General features: G+C 34.5%; 1 long non-coding RNA gene across 1 annotated transcript; it reads right to left on the reverse strand.

Annotated features, from left to right (window-relative positions):
• Nucleotides 1-891: 891 nt before the first annotated feature.
• Nucleotides 892-3,562, reverse strand: LOC124458139. Its single transcript, XR_006953030.1, has 3 exons — nt 3,305-3,562; nt 2,390-2,496; nt 892-958 (listed from the first exon to the last, which is right to left on the reverse strand). It is a non-coding gene; the product is annotated as an uncharacterized LOC124458139 (long non-coding RNA).
• Nucleotides 3,563-7,527: the final 3,965 nt, after the last annotated feature.

The raw sequence follows: 7,527 nt of genomic DNA on the forward strand, positions 1-7,527 counted from the left end.
TGGTGACCACTTCCATTGACAAGATGAGCAATGTACAGTGAACCAATGAAGATCAAATCGTCCTGTTGAAGACAAAATATAATCAAAAATAATCAGTACAGTGCTGAACATATGCGCTTCAAAGAAATCAAATCCTGGTGTTTAATAAGAAGCCAGCAACTTCATCAATGATTTGAAGTTATTAGTTTCAATCTAAAGTTTTTAGTTTCAATCTAAAGTTTATGAATTAGTGTACAATCCAACCTGCTGCCTATGTACTTTTCTAAATTCGACTAACATATTGAGCCCTTAACAAATCCGATTTTAATAAGATGCATCATATGTACATCCATATAACAAAAATTGCTATTTGGACTCAGTAAAAAAATTGCATAAGGACACTTTCACCTTCACAAGTGATCATAATCACAAGAGAGCTGTTGGTAGTTTTGATGATAGGTTCATTACACAACTTACATGATGATGGGTAAAGGATGGAACATGATCGATCTACAAAGACAACAGCATCATCACAGAAAAACATTTCTCTCACATCGGGCACAACAAAAAAAATATTTATAAAAAATTCAATAGTATGTACATTATACTTACCAATGCTGCAAATCTTTCCATCAGATGAAATGGATTGTGTTGGCTTGATATATTGAAAATAACCATACAACCACACTTCTCGATCATGTAGAGGATTGTTCTCATCGACATCATCATCGCATTCTCGACAAATATACCTCAACACACCACATTGTCTGCATATCAGTACAGCTTCATTTTCATTGCATCTACAACACTTCATAGCAGATAAAGGAGGAGCAAATGATGATACAGTGACATTGAATATTTTTTCCCTCATACTTTACCAATTTTCTTCTTTTTTTTTTCATTCTTTTTTGCCAAGCAAATGGCCCAGTATCAACTTCTCCAATAACCGACTGACAGCTTTCAAGAATAGCATCAAGATCTAAAATGAAAATGAAATGATTTTATGACATAAAGCTGTTTCCTTTTCTATTTTTTTTGTAAAATATGACACAATTATAAAAAGAGTACATTGAAGTGTTAAAAGCACAGTCACATGTGTATAAAAATATAAAAAACTATGTATAGACGCAGTGGTCTGGACAGCACAAAAGTTTTGCATCTGTAGAATGTCTTCGCTCCTATTACAAAACAAAATGGCGCGCGCTAAGTTTTTTGGTTTTTTCATTTCGGCAACTGGCAAAGGAGCAACTCATGTCACCAGGCCTATTGTTTGAATGGACGTTTCAAATTGACTTATAGAGTCAATTTGAGGATATTTTCACAATTAGCGTATAGAGTTAATTTAAGGAAGAGACTGGGTTGGGCCCTCTTTGTCATAGCTCGTACTTCCGACTATTTCTGAGGATAAGGACAAACAAACAAACCGATGGACACTTTTTCAGTATAGCATGCGCATGCACAGTGGCTACCCACAAAATGAAAGATTTTTACCTGTGACGAAAATAAACAATGTTAAAAGTCCTTCAAAACCTTGCGCACAAAAAATTCTAGTCGAAAAAACAATTTAATCACTTTCAGTCAAAATATGGACAGTGTTGTAAAAGCTACCAAATTTCAAGCAATTTGGGGCAAACTATGGCAAACAACTGATCTTTAAAAATTGGATTTTTCTGCGTTTATGCTTTTAAAAACTAAGTTTTATTACTATATTTAAACCTTTGGGAATTGGCTTGCTTATTTGGCATAGTAACTAACACAAATTTCCAAAATGCATAAAATTCATTTGAAATGAAGTAATATAATTGGTTTTAAAAGCATAAACGCAAAAAATTCCAAGTTTTAAAGACCTAGCGTTGGCCAGCACTTGCCCCAAGTGGCTTGAAATTTGATAGCTTTTACAACACAGTACATATTTTCAGGACGATCAAATTGTTTTTCAGATATTTATATTTTGTGCGCAAGACCTGTTGTAACGGACTATTAACAACGATTCTTTCACAAATAAAAAAATAGTCATTTACTCAAATTTCATTACCATCTGTACCAAAAAACGTTAAAGTACTTAGAACAAGTAAATGTTTTTGCTTATTCAACGTATATCTTGTTTTAGAGAGCTTTTTCCAAGTGTCTTCAAATATTGGACTCATAGGTAAAATTCCACAAAACAAGAAGCGCTTCCGGACTAAGCAAAAAATTTTGTTCTTATTTTGTTTTCAAAGTAGCAGAACGTTTTATGCCAGAGCTAACCAATACCAAATTCAGTCCACTTTTTACTCCTACAATAGAAATATTTCTTGGTCATAGTGAACTCGTTTTGAAAGACATTTACCAACAGTTGTTTCACTGGTAAAAATCGTGCATTTAAAAAAAGTTCATTGCTAGATGTAACTATTGAGTTCTATTAAATTACCTGGAGGAGAAAGGGGGGTCTGGAACCGGCTATCAAAACAAGGATGCCACAAGGATGCCAAGGATGTAAAATCTTCTACTCGAAAATCATTTTCATTATTCACTCCCCTGAAAATCAGAGAAAAAAACTACGAATAACGTTTTAGATTGAAAGACATGCTTCAGGGTTTTATCCAATTCACAATCTAGAATATAAAAAATTTTACGGTAAAGAAACTTCTGTTATATTTAAATAACAATTTAAATTCAAAATAACTCCACACGCGGTATTTTTTTTGTGTGACTGTGAATGTGTTCAGGTTTACTTAAAAATAATCACTCGCACACGATGTATTTTTCATGAACAGCAATGTACAATTCTCTTTATCGAATCTTAGAGAAATGTGCGAAAAAATCTTGGCCTGTAAACTACTAGTTAAATCTTGGTGAGCTTTTACGAAACTATTCGGCATAACCCTTAAGCAACTACTGAGAACTATATATTTTTATGAACTTACAACTTATGAATTTGAAGTGCATTAGTGTCTCTAACATAATACTGATTTTTTCTGAATGGAAATAAAATATTCAAATAGTAGTAGAGTGCTAATGGAAGTATGCAGCAAAATGTGTAAGGATTATTGTGTAATTCTTGTAATATTTTGGCATTGTGTTATGTGTTAAGAATAAATTTGAACAAAATAGCTAAAAACTTGTGCAAAGAGAATTAAAATGTTTGGCAGAACCACCTGCTTTTCCATCTTCAACTTTACTCTTCGCAATGGACTTTTTTTATTTCAATTTCCAACTTGACTGTTTTTGATTTCAATTTTTAAATTTATTTTACTATTTCATTTCATTTATTTCAAATTCTTCTTTATCAGACACACAGAATTTCTTCTCAGAGGTGTATTACAAAATTTTAACAAGGGGCTACCTGATAAATATAAAAAATACTGGTTCTCTTTCATATATGTCACCACTACCAAAACTTTACATAGAATTTCAACAAATCCCTCGCCCCCTCAATATTCGTTTTGTTCTTCTACATCCTTTTCAGCTTCTTCTTCCTAATTCTTCAGTGCAAATAAGACATGTGAATCCTTAGTCACCTGAAATCATAACAATTATGGATTTTTGTGAAATGAGACTGTAGTGAATTAAACTTTACATGCTCCTAGTCACAAGCTTATCTTGAACAAAACTTTCACAGTAAAAGCAAATCTTGTCTCATTATTGTACTAAGCAGTTATTTTATCTTGGTTTTGATATATTAATCTGTTCACTATTACACTGTTTACTTCATTTACAGAAACACAAAGAGGAATCAAAAAAAATACTAGCACCAGGAAAACCTTTTCCCCCACTATTAGCAAAGAGATTGAGATATTTTTGTACTACTGCAAATTGTTGGCACTACATACTATTTCAGCGTAACTCTATTCTTAACTTTTCTTCATATTTTGCTGAAAACTACTGAAAAAATGTTACACTACTTTTTAGATAAACTTATTTCATATTTAGACTTAGGTGAATTTTGGCTGTTTTGCTTGATGGAAGATATCCACATTTTCAAGAGATTTTATGCTTAGTAAATTTTTTGTTTTTAAGCAAAGAATGAAACAGACTGGACAAACATTGAATAAAACTGAGAAGCGAGAAAACAATTACAAAATACATGCCAAACACCCTAAAAGTATTCAAACGCCAAAATTCTATGACGAAATACTAATAATAAAGAATAATACAGAAAATAAAGAATATCTTATTGGTTACCAGTGTCATGTAACATTTACTTTTTCTCTACTTTGTCATTTGTGTACCACACAATCTTGCAACATGTTTTACCCGAAGAAGTTCTTTTGATAAAGCCATTTTTAGTATATAGCCTTGAAATATAAAATTTTCTATTTTATCATATATTCATCGTAAAAGTTGACGAATGATAACAAGTTTTACCTAAATTGCAATCAGTTATGTAAGAAATATATCAGTTATGTACATTTATTACATGTGCCTATTTTTTCGGTAGTTTCTGTTTGTTTGATGAATTGTTTGGTTATTTAAATTTGCTATTTTTTGTTGTCTACCAGAGGTAGAAGTCACAGACAGGCATGTTGTAAATGGCAACCGTAGAGAATTGCGCATTGTGGAAATCTGTGTTTGCATTCTATGTCTTTTTGTAATTAAAATCGGCGTACAATGAGCAAGGAGCATGCAGTGTGCCTGTAGAAAAAAAGGGTTAGGCGCTACATAAGCAAACTTCATCCTTTACGCCAAATGAGAATTTAAGTGAAACGTTGCATGCACACGTAAAATTTATTCAAAGAGTTTGAGTCCAAAATAAGGAACTGTTGATTTTACAATGAAAAAAATATGTGATACGTATGTTGCAGGTTATATTGAAGTGTTGTTTTCATAAGGAGGAATAGAAAAGTTGACTGAACTAAAGTAAATGCTAAACAGCACAAAAATATAAATATTTGGCGATTTTAAGATTACCCATTTATCATGACATATTTTACCGTCAACTTAAACTTATTTGCCATTTTTCATGCAGTCTAAAGCCTTTTGCAGTTTAAATCTTTCTTTGCAATTTGGACTTCCGAGCCCTGATTAAGAAGCCTTTTAAAATTTGATAAAACCTGCACATTAAATAGAAACATAGAAAGAAAGGCAGAAAGGCACAAACACATTAAAAATGTGTTGTCTCTACTTTGAAATTTTATTGAAATACGCTGATGGCAAACCAAAAGTGGGTTCATCCATAACTTTACATTTTTTGATAACGGAAAATATTTATCACCGGAAAGATTTTTGAGTGTTGACGTAATGTTACTATAGAATAAGGACATCTATTTCAACTCAAAGGTTGATAATTTCCTTTTTTCATTCCAGCTTAAATTGATTTTCCAAAGATTTATTATCTAACTAGAGGTATTTCGATTTAGCGTTAATGGAAGAAAAAAAGATCACGAGAAAGAAATGAAAAAATAGCAAGCTTAGAGCATTTTCATTATTTAAAGCACAGCCAAAAAGAAGTTTCTTCTCCAGTCCTCTACGTTTCTATGTTTCAAGGGACTTATACAGTAAAGGTAGACAATATATACGTCTCTCATCACATTAAAAGTCTATTTATACCATGACAAGTTGCTTACAGAGCATTAAGATATTATATTGATACTACTAAGTGCAAAAAGTTATTTAAATTCTAAAATATTCATAGCAGGTCTTTGGCTACTTACTTCAATATGCTTCTAATACATTGTATGGCAATAGTTTCAGAAAAATTTCTTATCTTTGAATAATTTAAATTTTAGTACAATTAACAACTACTTTAGACAAAACTGCAGAATTGAATTTAAGATGGCATTTCATCTATGTTCAAGAAAGGCAGTCGTAAAGAGTGGGGCAACTATCGCGGCATTTTTCTACTCTCAATCGCTGGGAAGGTGATGGCTCGAATACTCCTCAATCGTCTGAACGAAATGATAAGTCCCAGAGTAATTCCTGAGACCCAGAGTGGATTTCGGAGTGGGCGGAGTACCATGGATATGATATTCAGCCTACGACAGGTTCAGGAGAAATGCACTGAACAGAACATGCCCCTCTATGCAGTTTTCATAGACTTTACTAAGGCCTTTGACACTGTCCCTAGAGGCGGCTTGTGGGCAGTACTGAAAAAGTTTGGCTGTACTGATAAGATTATCAATCTCGTGAAAGCGTTTCACGAAGGAATGCAAGCTAAAGTCACTCGTGGGAGCGACTGCTCTGAGGGATTCGCTGTCTCAACAGGTGTAAAGCAAGGGTGTGTGCTGGCTCCGACACTGTTCTCATTCTACCTGGCTGCCATGCTGGAGGTTGCCTTCGAGGACACAAGGGAAGGTATCTACATCCAGAATAGACATGATGGGAACCTATTCAACGCCTCACACTTCAAAGCTAAGACACGCACAACACGTCAGCTTGTCAGAGATATGCTTTTTGCAGACGACTGTGCTCTGGTTGCTCACAGTGCAGCAGAGATGCAGGCATTGGTGGACAAATTTGCACAAGCTGCCGCTATGTTTAGCCTCAAGATAAACATCAAAAAGACTGAGTGCCTCTACCAGCCAGTAAAGCTTCTACTCCCTCCCCCAAAACCCTGTGCAATCACCATTGACGGACAGCCTCTTGTCCAGACCACAGACTTCAACTACCTGGGTAGTACAATCTCCAGCAATGCTAAGATTGAAAAGGAGCTGAGGAACAGAATGGGAAGGGCGAGTGCAGCGTTCAGTCAACTAAACGATCGGCTATGGCAAAATAAGCATGTCTCGACCAGAGTTAAAGCCAAGGTCTATCAGGCGGTGGTGCTGACAACACTCCTTTATGGAGCAGAGGCATGGACAATCTACAGGCTTCAAGTGAAGAAACTGAGTGCGTATATGATGAGACAACTGCGGGACATTCTGAAGATATCATGGCGGGACAAGATCGCAAATGCTAAGATTCTCCGTCTGACTGACCTGCCACACATGGCTGACATGCTGATTCAAAAGAATTTAAGATGGATTGGTCATGTCCATCGTATGGAGAGATCTCGTTTACCACGCCAGCTATTGTACAGCCAACTAGTAGAAGGGAAACGAAACCAAGGCCGACCTCGACTCAGACTCAAAGATGTCATGAAACGAAATCTAAAGAGGAGAGACATCAACGTGACAACCTGGAAGCAATTGGCTGATAACAGACCGGCCTGGAGAGCTTCAATCCAACCATAGAACAGTCCTCGTCGCTTACGACTGACTGCATGATGATGGATGATGATATATAATTAAAGAACTCATCTATAAAAATGAAACCTAACATGTCCACTAAAATAGCTAATAAGGGAACAGATCAAAATTTCCTTATTAGATAGCCTATTTAAATATTACATTATTATATGTTTTTATCTTATTTTAGTTTTGATTCAACAGGCCTTACATAAACAAGCTAATTCTCCTCTCATAGAATCCAGTGTCAAGATTTTTGCCGTTTTTAGTGTGGTCAGGTTTCAAAATTATATTTTTAATTTTAAAAGTAAATTTCTTTTTTGTTCATTCATCCAATTATAAAGATGATGTTAAAACACTTTTTCTAAAGGCACAGCTGCCAATATTTAGAGTTATTCTCAAG

This window comes from Xenia sp. Carnegie-2017, unplaced genomic scaffold (assembly GCF_021976095.1).
Source record: "Xenia sp. Carnegie-2017 unplaced genomic scaffold, XeniaSp_v1 HiC_scaffold_6, whole genome shotgun sequence".
NCBI classification, from domain to species: Eukaryota; Metazoa; Cnidaria; class Anthozoa; order Malacalcyonacea; family Xeniidae; genus Xenia; species Xenia sp. Carnegie-2017.